Raw genomic sequence first — 18447 nt, forward strand, 5'->3', positions numbered from 1 at the left:
CACCGTACCCCCAATGAAGAGATCTCTTTGTTCATGCTCCCAGCACCTCGCGGTGATGCCCAGGCCTGCTTTCAGGACCCACATCTGCAGTCTGTGCTGGCTGCCCCCAGCACTGCTCGGGCACAGCACCCACCTGAGCAGCCTCAGGCCCAGACAGACCAGCAGCACAGCCATGCAGCTGCATCTTGTTCACTCACTTATGCAACGAAAATCAAAGGGAAAGTGGCAAATTCAGACTCGCCAGGTTGGAAAACTCGTGATTTTCTAGTATGGCTGAAAGTACCTTGAGCAGTCCTCAACCAGGGATTAGAAGGGTGGAAACAACTGCTCCTCGGGAGCTACCTGGTTGGTTTGTGGACTTTGTACGTGACAGAGCCTGCTGTGTGGGGTCTTCACTTCTTACTTTTCCAGAGGTGGAAATTCATACGCAGGCAATATCGATTGAAAAAGCTGGTGGAGTTCAAGTGCTTCTTGAAACACGACCGCCACCTCTTTGCTATTAAAGCCACTGGCCTTGCCTTCATTCCTTCACGGATGCCAAAACGTGCAGGTAGGTGATGGATCTGCATCAGCCAGTTCTGTGGTTCGGCAGCTAAGTTCCTTTATGTTAATGTGCAGCTTCCCATTTTGTAAGCTGGCTCTGACTTGACCGTGCAATGAGTAACCGGAGGCAGTGCCAAGCATTTCCCTTCCAACCACCATCCTGTGACAGCAGCAGTCAACATTTGCGCTGGAATTCAGCATTACAGCAAGAATGGAAAAAACCCCGTCAGGGAACAAATTAGCTTAACTGAAGAAATGTCCCCGATCCATTCACTGCTCCAAAACAAAACAACTTTCTCTCTGATCCTCTGCACGCCCAGCCTTCCCATGAAACCTTGTTTGAAAATCAGCCCAAGTGGGGCACAGAAGTTTAGCTGCTGCTGGTTTTCCCTTGAAAGGCCTAGCAAAGTAGTTCACTTCTCAGAGACTGGTGGAGCAGAGATGAGAGCAAACATGGGAGCAAATTATTTTTAGTGAGGGAAGTAATTAAGATTATGAACGTACCTAACTGCACATGTGCGCTTCTATATTTATGTTCCTTTTTGTAACGTCTAAAAGTTATGCCTGGCACACGTATCTAAAAATTAAATGCCGCATTGCTTCTCCAAAAGAAACCATAATGGTCTTTTGTAAATAACTTTATCTACTGTTCAGCATTTTACTAGTCTTGCTATGTTATACTATAGCATTTATTGTTTTACAAGTGTTAGTGTTCTCTGGTGGGAAATGCTGTAAAAACATAGAAACTTAAATAATTTTTTCATCTACTGAATTTATAATAAACATGGGACTCTACAGACAGTTACTCAAGCTGTAAGGCATTTGGTTTGTGTCAGGGGAAATGCTGGTTAATCAGGACAGCCTGCTGTTCTACACTGCCTAAACTAAGGAAAACATACACAAAGTTAAACCTCTTTTACTCTATATATGGGATTTTACAGCTAATGCAGTTTAGCAGATTGCCCAGTGCTCCCCCAAACCCCGCAGCTGATCCTTGGGAATCATGTCCCAGGAGAACAAGGCTGACAAGCCTGGACAAAAGCTTTGCTTAGCTCCTGGGGATTTCTCCAGAAGTGTCCGCAGGCTGTGTTTGAAGAAGTCTATCCTGCTCTGCCCAAGGTGTTGGTGGTTTAAGCTCTAGATTAGCAGAAAATGTACATCTTTGAAGAATTAACAGAGCTTAGACTCTAAAAAATACCATTTTGTAGGAGCGTGGGGTTTCTTACCTCCACTTTTAAGGTTCACCCTGCCAGAGGGACAGTGTCACAGCAAGCAGACACCAAAAAGCTCACAGCCCATCTCTGCCAAAGTGCAGGGTACCTGGGGATGCCCAGACATTGCACCTGAGGGGGCTCATTAACAACCAGCAAGACCTTTCTCTTTTGGGAAGACTTTTTCCCCGCTGGACATTGTCATTAAGGCCACCAGTGAGCCACCTGCCTTTCCTGGTGACACAGAACGGGAGGGCAGGGCCTTGCTCCTGGAGCCAGGCCTCGGTGAGCCAGAACAGGCCCACGGTGAGCAGCGCCTGAGGCACAGCCCCCAGCAAGGATCCATTTTTAATCCTGTTCTTTGAAAAAGTTTCATTTCTAGTTGCTGCGCTGCCACAGGGGGCTGCACCCCCCACCGCAGCGCATATTTGCCAACATCTCATCAACTTCCTTTCTGAAATAGAAACCGTCGTTTTTATATGATCTCTCCCAGTATTGTTAATAGATTACAAACACTGATGTGGTGTCTGACTGGTTATGGTGCTCATTACTAAAGATTTCAGATCTGATTTTCAGCTGCCTGCTTATGTTTATTTAATTAAAATTATGGTTGATTTCAGGGTAATATTTGTTAAATGTTATTTTCCAGTTCACTTTTAGATATTTTGTTAATGGAAAACATTTGACATTCATGGTGTGCACTACAGCCTTTGATTATCCCATACAATAATATTCTATATTTACTTCATGTTCACTGTGTTTAATGCTCAAGCAGCTCCCACCTGAAGCAGAAGCACCATTTTAGATGGCAAAATGCTCTTCATGTGAATGAGCCTCCTCCACTAGAGCAGTGGATTTTTGTCAGTTTAAGTGAAAAATCGGTAACACTCGCAGAGATTGCTTTTCCCTCTGTAAATTGTTAATATTAATAAAAACAATAATAATTATTAACACCATGAACATTTTAGAAATATAGAAGCAACTCTGCAGTACTTTCCCAGTGGCTCTGGGAGGGATTTTGGCACTCTCCTGATGCCATGAGCAGGAGCTACGGGTCACTGGTCCCAGGAGCACTGAGCGATGCCTGCTTCGCCAGCCAGGGATGGAAGCTGGTCCCCAAGGTTCTCCAGAGTTGCACAGCTGCATGCTCTTCAGACACATCACTTTCCGTACTCACTAAGTGTTCAGTAAGGGAAAGACATACTAACTCAGTAAAACTCTGCAGGAGAACCGCAGTAGTATCTGTGTGATGCTTGAAACATCTGGATATTAGAAGATTTCAGCAATTGTTTTTAAGTGTTTATTTCTCTAGATGTGTACACTCACTCTCAAGGATCACTTTACCCTATCACTTTGGATTACCTAGTCATCTCTCTAAACACTTAGAAATAAAGTCAGTAACACTATTTAAAATAGCACAATTCACAAAACAGATAACCATAATGAAACCCAGCAGCCTCAATAGTTTATTCCTTTCGGATTCCACCTCCCCTCTGCAAATAATAGCTTTGCAGGGATAGAAAAAACAGCATCTCACACATATCTCTGCAGCAGTACCTGCCCTCTACTACATTAAGCATTGCTTCTTGCAGAGCTTTGTGCTAGTGAGTCTCATGGAGTAATTACCTCCCAAATTATTGGCACCTGTAAGTAACCAAAAAAAATGTTAGTAACCCTGTTGTTCAGCCTGGCTCACCTGCACACATGCACCAAAACATCACCTAAAGCAAATTGTGAATGCTCATCTCCTGGGAAGAGACAACAAGGGCATGGGAGTTCTTTAGGAAGGTAATGTAAGAGGTAATTAAAGAGAATACAAGAGAGATTGGGGAAAAAGGGTTACAGAGACCTAGACAGTATAACCAGGAACTGGTATGAGGAAGTTTGTGGTGGTGTCTAGCTAGCAGCTTTCTTTAATGAATATATTATTAGACAACATTTAAATACAACTTAGTAGTAGCTGTATGTCACAAATTGTCCTAAAAGCAATTGTTTCAGATCTAGCAAGTTAGTATTAGTTTCAGCAGGCCAAAACAATCATGCATGAAGGTTTCCAGAGATGTTGTGGAAAGATAAATACAATTGCAGAAGATATTTTAAGGCTATTATACTTTCTCCTCAGTGAGTAGTCTCTGAAATAGTTAGAAATATAGCATGGCAGCTTAGAAATATTGGTGGCAGACTGTGCTCCTTCAAACACAGAAAACAAAAAGAGCAAATTGAAAAAGGTGGGAGATGCATTCAATAAACTCTCGAAGTTACTTGTGTTTTTTTTCACATTGGCTTCTCAAACTAGCTTAGCAATAATCACTAGATTAAGCAAAGCCTTGCAAGTGCTAAAACTGGAAGGTACAGAAAGCAAAAAGCAAGGGAAGACAGTTTATGTCCTCCAGGCAGAGCTACATTCTGGCAGATTAAGTTGGAGTGAAAACATCTTGTCAATTAATTAGTGCCTTTATTATTTTAACTGACGTTATGCTGCCCAGTGACCTTTTGTTGAACATTACGTACTGAATAAAGCTATAAATACCTCCAGAAGTTTTACTTAACTGGATTAAAGCTGAGTAACACAATGTATGATTGACTCTGCAGGCTGGGACTCAGCATCCCAAACTTGCTCACGAGGCAGTTTCCAGTTATGCACAGACGTCATCAACACCTTCGGAGAACAGTCAGCAAATGATGCTATCAGCAATATTTAATGCTGCCACAGTCTTTGCCCCGAGCAGCAAGTTTTATGTATCTATGAGAAGTGATGCAACCACAGATGCAATTCCCAGCAGCATGGACTGGATGGATAAGGAGGGGGGCCCAGGGGCTCACCCTGCAAATTGTTCCCAAATGCTCCTTGGACTGTGAACAAGTGAAGGGGAAAAAAAAGTACAGTGAGCCTTCTGATACACAGGTTGTGGAGTGAGGCCATGGTGGTCACTGGCTTTTAAAGGCCTAAGCAGAAAATGGAGCCCCTCCCTGGGAACCTGATGGGCAGATTCAGAGGAATCTGCTCAAGATAAAGCCGCAGAGGCTGCTGAGCACCAGTCATTCCTGGGGAAAGGAATTGACACCAAGCCATGCTGTGCACTACTGTAAGTACAAGAGTCAGATTAAGTTCAGGAAAGATATTGCTACAAAATGGACATCCCAAATTACTAATCCCTGCTTCATTGCAGAAGCCAGTCTGCAATAGAGGGCTGTATCTAAGATTTTTTCTTTTTAAAGTTTCTTTAGACACAAGCCAAGCGTTCTTGTGTTTGTTCAATACATGCACAAAATACACCCAACACCACAATCCTCCAGGAAAAAAAAAAAAAAGGTTCTGCAGGGGATTTTTCAGAATACGACACTCTCCCTCTGTGTTAGTGTTGAACTAATTCCCAGTTCAGTGCTGGGGAAATTGAGCTGCTGGAAAGACAAACTTTCATATAAGAAATACAACCAAAATCTTGACCATTTATTATTCAGAGATTACCTCATGGTACTTTAAAAGAAAGAAGGAAGAATTTTAATCCTATGGTCTTGGCCAACCTGCATTCTTCCTCACCAGAAGTTTCAACAAAAGTGATTTCTCACCGGCTGTTGGATGTGTCAGCAGGGGAGAGCAGCCAGCCCCTGACTGGCAGCGATGCTCCCCTCCTCGCGGCAGGCAGCAATTCGCCTCAGGCTCAGCGGTGCCGTGCCATTAAAATGAAATGAATCAGCTGGTTTAATAAACGGGATAAAGCAGGCTTCAGGCTGCATGGACACCAGCGGCTTCAGCACAGTCACTGGGTGACGACAGTGCTGATAACAGCTGAAGGGTGGAAAAAGGACAGAAGAAAATGAAATGTGTCTGAAAGGCAAAGAAAAAACTGTCAGTAATGAGGTTCCTCACTGGCATCAGTTCCCCCTGGGAGAAGTGATTGAGAAGATGGTGCCTGGAACCAGGGAAAAGGGGGTACACAAACACAAGCCCAAAACATCTGTGATGCTGCGAGAAGCTCTGGGGGAAGGTGAGGAAAGAGACAGAGCTGCCTCGGAGAGGGAAGAACCGAAGGAGTGAATGCAAAGCACAAGGAAACGCAGCAGCAGTTCTCTGACTATGGCTGGCAACAGGTTGCAGTGTTGAAACTACCAAAAGGAGCAAATGAAATATTTTTCATGAAAAAGAATGAACTGATGAATGACAAGAAGGAAGGCTTACCTCGTCTTTCCCAAAGAAAAGTGTCCATGAAACTCCATACAGAACAAAACCCAAGGTGATATCCAGGCTGACTGTGAGCTGCACTGGCTCTCAGCATCCCACCCCAAGAAAGGACCAGGCACTGAGCGCTGCACGAGACTCCCCTCCTGCTGCTTTGGGATGGCCACATCCATTTGGGAAGTTCCTTGTGTCCACATGGCCCTGGGATTGCTGTGGACACTACGCTAGGGCCCGAGGCTGGGCCCCTTGCTGCTGAGCTCTGGATGGAGCCTGAGCTAAGGAGCATCACAACCTTCACCCAGAGTTTTCCAAGCGCAGAGCATGCTCTAAACTTTGCCTTCTCTAACAGAAATACGTATTAATGGTTACAAAACAAAAGCAGAGCAAAGCTTAATGTAAAATAGTCACCCACTAAATGGAGTTTTTGCCCCAGGGTGAGACTAGGAGAAACACCATGTGCCTGATGCCAGCTGCACCATTTAGTGCATTTCAAGGAGACATTCAGATGCTGCTCTAACAAGCCTGGTGTCGACACATCAAGTAAACCTGGCTACTCAAAACATCCTCTAGGCTCATGGGTAGGCAGGAGAACTTGGAAAATTTCTCAGTTGTTAAAAAATTTCACTTTATAAATCAGAAGAAAGATGATGCTTTGCCCCTGCAAAGGCTTACAATTGTGCTTTGAGTCTAGTCTGAGCACAATTTTTGGTTATATATGGTATTTTAAAAAATATTATTACTGTATACAAACTTTGGTTCCCATTTGTTTCTAGTTCCAGAACCTTTCTTCAGTCCTCTGCTTTTTTTTTTTTTTTTTTCCTTTTGTCTATATATTTTCCCGACCAGAAGGATGGTGGTCTTGCAGCTTTGGCTTAACTGGGCCTTGAATTTGCTCTCACTGCATGCTAATGTAATACAAATAATAATCCCTTATAATGATATACAGGAGCCTTATGGGTGATATTTTTCTGCCCAAGATAAGGAGCAAGCCTCCATTTTCAGGCTTCCAGATTTCTTCATAGCACTCGACAGCAGAGTGAGTGATACAATTACTCTGCCATAAATATCCCAGAGGGATAATGTCTAAAGAGCCTACCACAACTAATTCCACTTTTGATCAACTGAAAGGTTTTTTTTTTATTTGTTTTGTTTTGACTGTACCCGATGAAGAGCTGGGCACATGAGCTGTACGTGCATAAAGCCTGGGCTGCACATCTTGAAAGTCAGAAACTCAGAGAAACTTCAGCAGCTGCAGTAAATTCAGTACCTGAGCCCAAGTCCGCTCAGTGCCTGGGTACTGGTTGTTAACGAAGCAGATACTCCAGTGCAAACATCAGGCTGTGAAAAGGCTCACTACTTGCCAGGTATTCCCACTATGCAAGAGTTTGCATTAGAGAACATTTAATTATGGTGCTTTGACTAGAACCAGCTTTTTCCTTTCAGCCAAGCAAAAAAAAAACCAACAGAGTAATTAAAAAAGTAATGAAAACTCAGTAAAAATTCCTTAAACCAAAGGTCCGCGTTCGATCTTGATTTCAAAGAGCACATGTCAAGGAAGACTCCTGCTCACTATCATTTAGCAGGTTGTTAAAAAGTTTCAAAAATGAAATAAAATTTAATGAGAGTTAAGAGGTTTTTTTTTCCCCCCTTTGTCTGAATTTTTACCTATCTTTGCTAATCAGAGCAGATATGAGAGCACAAACCATAGGCAGAGTAGTAACATACGGCATTTCATCCAGTGGCTTACAAAATAATTTTATGCACGGAGCCACGTTGGCTTCAGTGGAATAATTTGCTCAGCACGTACATGCAGGTGGCAGAATTCAGGCCCAAAGCTTTTGAATATTGATTAAACTTACAGGTAGTTGCTTTGCAGGGAAATCTTCCTAGGAATCACGGCTGATATTTCAGTATGCCAGACTTGTCACATTGAAAGGCAGCGAAGAAAGCTTTCTTTCATGGCATTAAAAGGTGCTGAAAAGATGACGGTAATTTAAACCATCATCACAAAATATATCCAGCATTATGCAGATAATCATGTGTATTTACTTTCGCTGTCAAAAGCTTGTTTTTAAAATAAGCCTTGACTTAGGATAGCATGTAAAATAACATTTTAGAACACTTTTTATAAAATGCAGTAATCAGAGTCCTGGTCCTCAATTGCAATCACAGTACTTAAAAACATTAATTTCATCTAGTGTTTCTTTCTTTTATGGGAATTTATAGAATATTATATAGGAGAAACACAGTAATCAGGCTCACCCTGGAATATAATGGGCTTTTAGATCCTGTAATGAGTAGTGTAAGAATAGTGTATTAAGAAAAGTCATGCATGTCATACATCTCTCCCTCATTGTAAAACATTGTTTTTAGATTTTACTGCAGCCAAAACAATTTATCTTTTTAATTAAAAAAAAAAAAAAGTATCCAATTTCACTGAGCTTATTCAGGGAGAATATGTTCCGAGTTCCTGAAATCACATTGCTACACCAGTGAATTAAAAGGGGCAGGAGCACAGGGATATGGAAGGCACAGACGCTATACTGAGGCTACCTCAGCATATGCTGGTGCCAGTGAATGCCTTCCTGTGAATGTAAGAGACCTGAAATGCCTGAGAATGGAAAAATAGAGGCAAGAGCACCAGCACCTAACCCTGGGCAGGCCAAGATTTTGAGGGAGCTGAAGAACAAAAGAGGGCACAAGCTAACGAGCTGTGCTGAGCCCAACTATGTCACCCAGCCTTCTGCCTGGGGATGTCAGGGCTGCCATGCAATATAAATTTCTAGCAGACACCCAGCTGGATGGTCTGGAGCTTTGTACAAACTAATGGACATAGTTCTTCAACAGGAAAAATTCACCTGTACAGACACCTGGGTCCAGCCCAAACCTCCAGGCACACCCTGCGTCAGCGCTCCCGCTAGTTCTGTTTCCCTGAGGGCGGTGGGTTTTCCTGGGACTGGTGCTCCTGTCACAAACTCTCAAACATTGTGTTAAAAATATAAAATACCACGTTTTCCTGGAAAGTAAGCACCCTTCCTTGTGCCCAGCGAGTGCCCGGAGGAGCATGTGGCAACCTCAGCATGCACCCCCCAGCCTGCGCCTGCTGCCCCTGCCCAGCATCGCTGCAGCCGCGGAGCCGACTTCAGCTTTTTTGGGTTACCTACGGTGCAAAAAGAGGCTCCTCAGCTGCTTCACTCCTCCAGCACGGTGGAACTGCCCTGGCTTTAGGTAATGAAGCCACTTCAGGTGTGAAGCTGCTTTGCCGTATCATACTTCATGCAAAATGTTTCTCGACTGTTTAGGATATGGGGCAGAAAAGTGGCATAAAACACTTAGGATGTGTTTACGACTGTAAGACTTCAGTTCTGGTAGCCACCAAATAAAGAATAATTTTAGTTTTTGGTTTTGAGCCTACTCTTAGAAACTGAATTTCTGACTTTTTTTTTTTAGATTAAGTGATGAACACAGCAGGTCAGAGTCTGAAGATGGCATTTACTTGGAATTGTACGGGTATTTCAGGCAGACAGCTGCAGCAAACAGCTTTTTCTAGCAGGACTGGCTTCTGACTTGGCATACTTGTAACAAGCTAAATCCCACCATTAAGAGGTTTAGCCCAGCTATGATTGTCAAAATCTGTCGATCACGCCTATTCCTCCTGTATTCAGAGAACTAACAATGGAAGTAGTTTTTGACATGCTAAATGAGATTTGGGACACTTAACAAGAGCTGGCTCAAAACTGCTACCTCAAGAAATATAAAATGGCAGCAATGTTGACATTGTATGACAAATTATATGTTCCTTAATATACTGTGCCACTCCATTCAGGTTTATAATTGGCACTGACTATGGCTGAAATCTGATCCAAAGCATACAGAATTAACTGGCACTTGTTTTGTCCCCCTTAGTATTTTCTAGGCTACAGATCTTCGTAAATATTTACTCAACAGGGTGGCATACTAATTTTTCCCATAAAATATACATGTCTGTACCTGTAATAATTACTTTTTCTTCTGTCAGATGACTGGCTAGCTGTGTGCAGCCAGCTTAGACTGCAAGTGATGGGAAACTACCTCAAGGATTCAAGCAAAGAAAAAATTATATATAAAGATTATTCTACCTGTTGACTATTGCCAGCCTCATTAAAACTATCGAAATTACAGAGGCTATTAGCCAGCCTATACTTGCTCAGCAGAAAGATTTTCAAGGAGCCATTGTTCCAGGAGAACTGCTGTCAGCATTAGCTCTGGGGACACACCAATTAAACCTCCTATTCAATATCTTGTTCTCCTACCCTGGATAGTGGTGCATTATAGCCCTCATGAGCTTCTCCCCATGATTTTGTCCAATTCCTCTTGGAATAATTTAGTCTTTTTGGTCTCGATAGCATTCTGCCACCTGCCAGTGTATACCCCCGGGTCTCCTTAATTTGTGGCCTGAGTTTATTCTGCATTTGCAAGCTCCCTGATTAGGATTTTGTAAATCACTGTTAGGTCCGTTCCCACATTTCTTTGAGGACTCCCAAGTCCTAATCAGCTTAATCTCCCCTAGCATGGCAACACCTCTGTTACACTGGCTACCAAGGGGAAGAAAGCTGCACCCCAGGAACTGCCCTGGCACTCTCCAGCTCCCCATGATGGGGAAGAGTTGCAAGGACAGGCAACAAAGTTTCAGAAGAGCACAAATTCCTATGGATCTTGCAAGGATCAAAAATTAGGACCTGCTTGGTCCCTTCCCCCGAGCAAATCCACATCCGGACATAAATGACTCACTAATCCTATTAGAAAACAGCGTCTTAGACCCATGATGCAGTCCAAGCTCCAACTGTATTCACAATAATGTAATTCAGGAGTGACACAGATTTACAACAGATAAACAGTGATGTAATGCTGGTGTGAGAGAATTACACCCTCATATGTATATATACACGAACAACCACATATATGTGCATATATACACAACAAAACCACGTCCATTTCTTAGAGAACATTGGAAACTCAAGTGGCACCTCAGTAGCAAAATAAAAGTACACACCTTGTTCTTTTCTGGAACATTAAAATGTTATTTCCTTTTAAACAAAAGAAATTCAGACCACGGTTGGCTTTATTTTCTCCACAGCTGATCAGAGTCACTGCACAGATTTTCAGAGGTCTTGGAAGCACAGAGCTCTCGCTGGTGCCCCCACCGGGATCACTGCTCACAGGTTTGTGTTTGGACATTAATTTTAGAACCATTTCCAAGGATTTTTAACAGAGCACGAGGATGTGCCAAACAAGTGAAACTTATTACAGACCCAAGCTCCTAGAATGAAAGCTATTTGAAAGGGGGGAAAACAGCACTGCTTATAATTTACAATAAAGAGAAACAGCATTTTGGTTTCATTTTGGTTTCCGATATTTTCAGGAACTGGAATTATTCATATATACCTGACCTCTGAATGATGCTGGTCTTGTTGAAGCAAATGACAACTCTGATATTTGCTAAATGATGTTTTCTGCGTGCTTATTTCCTCAGGTCTTTCTCATGCAATTATTTGACAGCTAACACTTTCTGGTAGTCCCGGGTCTGGCAACACTTTGCAGTGTGTGATGATAACCTGAGAGACACGGCCAGTACCCAGGCTGTGCTAAATGACACCCAGCACGTGTATCCAGACATCTCCCCAGACACAAGAGGACCCATGGAAGATTCCTGGGCTGTGCTGAAGGTTCATCTCAGTCCTATAGCCACCCCAAGCCATCACTGTCTTTTTTTTTTTTTTCCTTTTATCATAATCACTTGGGCTTCTGGGTAATTGGAACAATTAGGTTGATTAATTGCATGTTTGCAGTAAAAACAGAATACTGGGGAGGGTTATATTACAGGCTAAATATTTTCAGAAAACTCTATCAGCTGGTAGACATAACAAATGCGATCAGTCCAATGCAACATGAAGCTGCACACGTCGTGCAAACTGGTTTGCTCTGGAACTCAAATCTCCTTAAAAGAGGCCAAAGTGTTTAAAAAAATAAACTAAGTTGGAGTGCATAGGGGGAAAAGAAATATTGACATGTGAGGCCACTGTACTTCTAACATAAAGAAACATTGTTTTCCCTTTGGTCCTTTTATTGTCTAAATAGAAAGTGCAAAGCATGGGAGAAAGCACACAACAAGGCAAAGTGCACAAGTGAAGGTCATTAGCTTTTGCTTGGAAGTAATGAGTTACATTGAAAGGAAAATTAGAAAAGCACACAGTGGGATACCCACAATACTGACACATTCCTTAATGACAGCAAGAAGGCAAACTGACCTGCCTGCCACCGCAACACCAAGGATTTTGGAGAGGGATGTTAAACCCCAGAACAGAAGATATTCACCCTGAAAGTTTCATTCACTGAACCTTTTCTTATAGATCTGGGCTTCCATCTTCTGCTCATCAGTACGCTGTTGAAATGCTGCAATACAGCTTCCACCAAAGCCTCTTTCTAGATTCTTTGCAACCACCCAGTCCCCAAAGATTCATTTTAACTAAACGGAGCTCCTGCCTCCCCTACAACCACGCCAGACATGGCTCATCTCTCACAATGTCATCGTGGCCACCGTCTTCCTGCCTGTCTTCTAAAGATGACGACTGCTGCCAGCGATGTGCGATAAGCTCAGGTGTGCTCTGCAGAAGAGGGACACGTCTCTGAGCAGGACGCGGCTCCACACTGAGGCAGGCAGACTGCTTTCAGTTCAGGAGCCACTGTTCTTGCTGTCACCACCACAGAGACGTCTGCCCCACGCTCCACACAGATGTGCCCTGGGGCACTTCAGTCCGAAACGACTTTTAACATCCGTGACTATGTAGGATACTGCCAAACGTGCTCATCAGTTGTGAGACTTCCCTTCTGCCAAGCCTTTACTGGGCTATTCAGCGAGGCGCACTATAACATTTCTACATCAGTAAAAAGCCAGGTTCTTATATTGCCCACTGTACCACATACCTGCTTCATTCCAAGGAGAAAGAAGTGAACAGTGAAAGGTTTTATGTTCCATTTGCATGATTGGAGACTTTGTGCTTTAACACAAGCGCGGGGTCACAGGGCAGGAACACCCTGTTTTCTTTCCAGTCAGCATGAAACTGACGTTTATTAGATGAGTGTTTTGTTCTATTTGTTTTAAGTCGATTACATTTTAACTCAGTTCAACAATGCTGGAAAACCTGACAGAATATTCCAAAGCCTTTAATCAATGTGAACTTATTAGAAATGTTTGACTTTTAAAACAAGAGTATATTGTAATATGTTATTTACACCAGCAGATCTGTCTTTTTGATTCCAGTCACTGCCACGTGCTTGCATCTCTACACCGGAGAAATCTGTGCTAAATATTTCTCTATTTGAGAAAAGTCTCCTCAAACATCAGTTTTTCCTGCGGCTTATTATTGAAGAAATTGCTTTTTATTTTTAACGGTGGAGTTTTTGTCAGACTCATTAAACAGGTAATGATTTTATAGTTTGAGAATAAGCAATATGAATGTGTAAAAGGGGGGGGGGGGGGGGGGGGGGGGCAGAAGCATGCTGAGGCACACATCAGTGGTGTTTCTGTATATTACCTCCAGAAGGGACCTATTCTTTTATATGTGCTTACGGGTTTCATCACATTCCAATCAAACACAACCACAAAACAAAACAACTCGCTCTTCTGAAGGCAAACGCTTATGAATCCCAGCTAGGTTAAATGCCTTACCTAAACTTCTGAATGCATTTCCTGCATCCTCCCCTGGAGCCTCACCCATTGCACAAGGAGAGGTTTCTTCCTGTATTTCTCTTCTCAGCTGCATTAGCCCTGACCCACAAAGCAATTCAGTGCTGACACCACCTTCTCTGCAGCTAGGGACAGGAGGAGCTGCTGTAGCAGCTGAGGCCACCCAAAGTCACGCACTTCTGACAGCACTGACCAGCACCAAGGCTCCTAGAGTTGTGACACATCAGCACACGTCAGTGCTCGCTGGGAGGACCCCAGCCAGGCTGAAAGACTTGCTCTATCCTAATTGTCATCCAACCACATTTGTAACTGCTCAGTGTTACATCTGTCTTGTCTTTTGTTAGCTTTCTCATTGAAGCACAGTAATTAGCCTCGAATTTGCTTCCTTTAGCTACAGGTTGTTACTTCTAAACACAAACAGACTTGTTCCTGCTGAAGGAACAAATAAGGAATAAATGAAGGAATAAAAAGCATCTTTCTACAGGTTGGACCAAACTTTGCATTCAAATATCCAGTTTGCTATGGTGATACTAACTGCTATTAATCCATTTACATCTTGTAAAATACTCCTTAGCAAGGAATAGAAAGATAGCTAAAAATATTCTGCTTTTTCTGACTTTCATATGCTGTGAAATATACAGTAGCTCTGTTTAATGGGTGGTATTCTAAAACAATGAGTAAAACTGACTCCTTGATGTTGCTCAAACATAAAACGAGAAATAAACCTACAGGAGAAGACCTTGTCTTGCTAATCAGTACACCAAAAACAGCTTCTCCAATATGAGCATATGCTAACTCGAGCAGTACTTACTCATACAGGTAGTCTTACCTGAGGGTACCATACTTTGCTGAGAAAAGTAACTTCTGGTACTCCAGAAACTCACTTGAGTTGAGGTATCAGCCCAGCCTCTTCGCTTCAGTCACTGCTCAGGATGAACAAAAGCAGTCAGATCATCCCCTCTCAAAACAGCTCCATTACTGTACCTCCTGAACTTTTCAGTGCATTGAGGTTGTAGTTCCAAGCTTCTTTACTAACAGAGGTGGGAGTTCCAGTTAAAGTCTTGCTTTGATGGCAAGTGGTTGTTATGCTCAGACTGTATACAGAAACTGATAGTAACCAAAACACTGGAGGCAGCCTCAAAGCATGGTAACTTAGATTTAATCTGCTTCTTGGGTTGATGTAACACGGCGAGCTGCACTGTCATGATTCAATGGTTTCTCAAGTAAGACATAGCTGATGCACCAAAGTCAGACACTTCTGCACCGCATAACTTCTGCATGCATTTTCCCATGACTCAGTCTTGCTCCTATTGAGAAACTGTCCCTCAATATCATCGTACATGTGTGTTTTACATTTCTAATCAGGATTCTGCTTTGGAAGTTTCATTTCAGAATAACACTGCTGGAATATTTTACTAAACCTTATATGCTGTCATTTGCCAGAGAAAAAATGCCTATGGTTTTGCATTCTGGATCACTTGCTGCTTTTCTTCCACAGAACCAACATCTTGTAAGGTTCAGAGTCTGCATTCTGACCATAGTTCAATACATAATTTTCTGTACATTCTTCAGAGTTAGCATGGTTTTTGTTGCCTCTGGCTGAACGTCTCTCTGAAGAGAACTAAACTCAGTGGATTAAATACTAGCCCAAGTTAACTCCCTTCAACTACAGTCACTTTCTTTGCATGTTTCTGCTTTCTTTGTAAAATTTATTTCTCTAAATTGTGGTTCTCAATTTGATCAGACGCAAAAGCAGTAACATTTGAAGGGAGAAAAAGTCTTGTCTGGTATGGACAAAGTCCATATTCTAGAACGGTTGTGCTTGAATGTATCAGAAGAAAACAAACATTTAGAAAATCATGCTTGAAATACATTATGTTGAAAAACGAACTGTGACCAGTCCTAAATAAGTTTGTGCAGCTCCCAGCAGGTCCTCATTTTTCTTTGTAGGCTCCGAGCTAGAGTCATTTCCTTTATGTATCCTTATTGGAGTTCCTGCTTTATAACACGTAGAATATGTATTCCAGCTCTTTATCTGCAAAGGCTCTTAATTTCTTCATTCTTCCACTCATGTTTGAAAACTGTGCCATTTATCTGGGTGGGAGGTTTATACCCTAGGAGAAAACAAAACAAAACAAAATCAAACAAAAAAAAACAACAACAACACTTTAGAATTCCTTAATTACAATCTACTGCTCTAGATCTCTAGCACAGTAGATACCACACAAACCAGATCTGTACACATGCTGCAACTTCCACAGCTTTATATTATATAATTCTAGCAGCTCTCAGGCAACATTTCAAGACCAAAAAAGGTCAGTAAAACCACTGATCTGATGAAACCAGGATAAGAAGAGAATTAGCTGCCTGACTTAACCTAGCAGGCCTGAGGTCAGGTACTGAGCAAAGCCTTCCTGATTCAGCTTCAACTACTATACCCCCCTGCTGCGTGAATCATCCATTAAGAGCTGGCATATTTAACATGTACTAGGAATCTACTTAAAAGCTATATGACTTAAGCACTGTAATAATTACTAATTACATTGACAAGCTTGAGCTTAGAGGGGGAAAGCTAGAAACAGAATAAAAGTATCTTTGACCAGTCTTTTCCCTACAGTAACACCAGGAAGTTTATTTCTTTATCTTGCTATATAAGCATATGCAACTCTAGTGCAGTGGGGTCCTCAACAACAATCTTAAATTGAAGGTCAAACTGTACCAAGCACCTCTGAATATGCTCTAGAGAAAAAAAATACCATGGTCTGCCGTAATGAAACAAATGGGCAGTCCCTGCAGTGCATTCTCCTCTTTCTTGTAGTGCTCTTTCCTATAGTACTACCTCTTGCAGCAGGCAGATCAAGAATCACCTGCCCTAAAGGTACTGAGCTCTCCTGAGAGAGCTAAAAGAGCTCTTCCTGAGCTCTAATTTATTCTGTGATGCCAGGAGCAGTCATTATCCTCTGAACTATCCATTGCATGAGACTGACCACATTTCATTCAGAGTTCTTCAATACATCTACCTGAATTTCTTCTAAAGGAGCGTGCATACTTGTTTTAGACTTAAAATAATGGAAAATTCATGCCACCCTGTTGGTAATCTGTTGCATTGGCTTACTGTCTTCTAAGTTTCACTTTTGAACTTGGAAACTGGTAATATACAATCCAAATTAGTTTAGCTACTAAGAAGCACTGTGAAGATTTAAATTGGTCTGAGACAGGCTTCATTTGACCTTGAATATTAGACTGAGTAAATTTAACAGAAATATGCACAAGTCTCACAGAGCTAACATTCCGGCTAAATGTCCATTAGGGCTAAATTTAAGTCCAAGGAATCCAAAACCACTAACAACTGCATTGGCTTGCTTTAAACAATGAAGGTATTTTGGCTTAAGTCTTAAATGTTTTCTTTCCCTGTTTTTAAGCTACAGGGTTGTTTTTTCTTTTAGACTTTTCAAATGGTAAAAATATTCTGAAAGCAAGAACTTTTAAAATGGAAGTCAAACAAAGCTACCTCAAATACTGGCAAAATGCATGACAAGCTTGATTTTTACTTGTGAAAGCCGATGCCATATACACCTTCCAAAACCTAGATATGGTAACTGACAAAGCTTGCAGGTGTGGGTTCAGCTGCTAGATGACAGTGCCCAACACAACTAACCTGCTAACATGCTTGAGGTCTCCTCCAGTGTCCCCTGGCACGGGCAGAGCTGGGTACTTGGTGTACCCCCAAGTCTCGCTCTTCAGGAGCGGTGGCAAATCACCACCAGGTCCCTGTTACCCTCTCAGCACAGGCAAACTTTCTTCTTGGGATTTTGTTGGAGGGCTTGCAGTTTGTTCTGCGCCAGTGAACAAACTGAGCTGCAGAAGGCAGGCCTCGCACTGAGCGTTGCCTCCTCTGCGTGGGAGCAGCAGGCAAGGCCCACACATTGACAGTGCAAACCTGCAGCCCAGCCCAGAGTGCCCACAAAGGCATCATTCGTGCTCTTATCCCCCACCCCACACACACACAAGGCAACACACCGAGGAATCTCATGTCACACATGGCTACTGCAGGAGAACACCAAGAGAAGCAGGCCCTCAAACCTAGCTGAGGCACTCGATCTGCAGAAGTCAACAGGCAGACATCTCAGTGACACCCAGGCTGAGGCAGGGAGCCGGCCGAGCTCAGCACTGTGAGGCAGCCAGCCTCACAGAAGTGCCTCAGGGCACTCCGGCCTGCCTCACGGCAGCACCTCAGCCCACCTCAGCCCGCCGCCTCAGCCCAACCGCCATCCCAACGTGCGTGCGTGAGGCGTGGCCACTCCTCTCATTAGCGCCCATTAACAAAGGGCTGAGCCCGCCTGCCCTGTGAGACCCCTCAGAGGTTCAAAGTGGGAATCCGCGGCCTTGCCAAGGAGACAGGGAGGATTTCCATCATCAACAGGGCCAGATAGGCTGGTACCAGCATGAGCAAACACTTAGACTGAAATACTAACAGAGAACTTGCAGGTGGAACGCATCCCATGGAAAACACAGGATCTTAACCAGGATGCCAAAAGCCCCATACCTCCTGTTGTCTAAAATTAAACAGATCTCAAAAAGCCTTTCAGCATAACTGTGCTTGGTGCACTCCATGGACTGAAGACTGGGGACAAGGGGACAATGAACTCTGGGACTGAAATCTGTCTCTGGCTTTCATGAAACCCTGCTTCTGGATAGTTTCCTGGTTTTCACCAGAAGTAAAATTTCCCTCTTCTTCATCTTTTGAAATGCATAGATTCATAGATTCATCTGCTGCTTATAAACAT

The 18447-nt window shown here is 42.9% G+C and overlaps 1 long non-coding RNA gene across 1 annotated transcript; it reads left to right on the forward strand.

Moving 5' to 3' along the window:
• The first annotated feature begins 3327 nt into the window (after positions 1–3327).
• Positions 3328–5195, forward strand: LOC308199282. The gene is made up of 2 exons (XR_013954560.1): positions 3328–3542; positions 4347–5195. It is a non-coding gene; the product is annotated as an uncharacterized lncRNA (long non-coding RNA).
• The last annotated feature ends 13252 nt before the right edge of the window (positions 5196–18447 follow it).

Source organism: Anser brachyrhynchus (genome assembly GCF_964034855.1).
Source record: "Anser brachyrhynchus genome assembly, chromosome: 8".
In the NCBI taxonomy this organism is placed as follows: Eukaryota; Metazoa; Chordata; class Aves; order Anseriformes; family Anatidae; genus Anser; species Anser brachyrhynchus.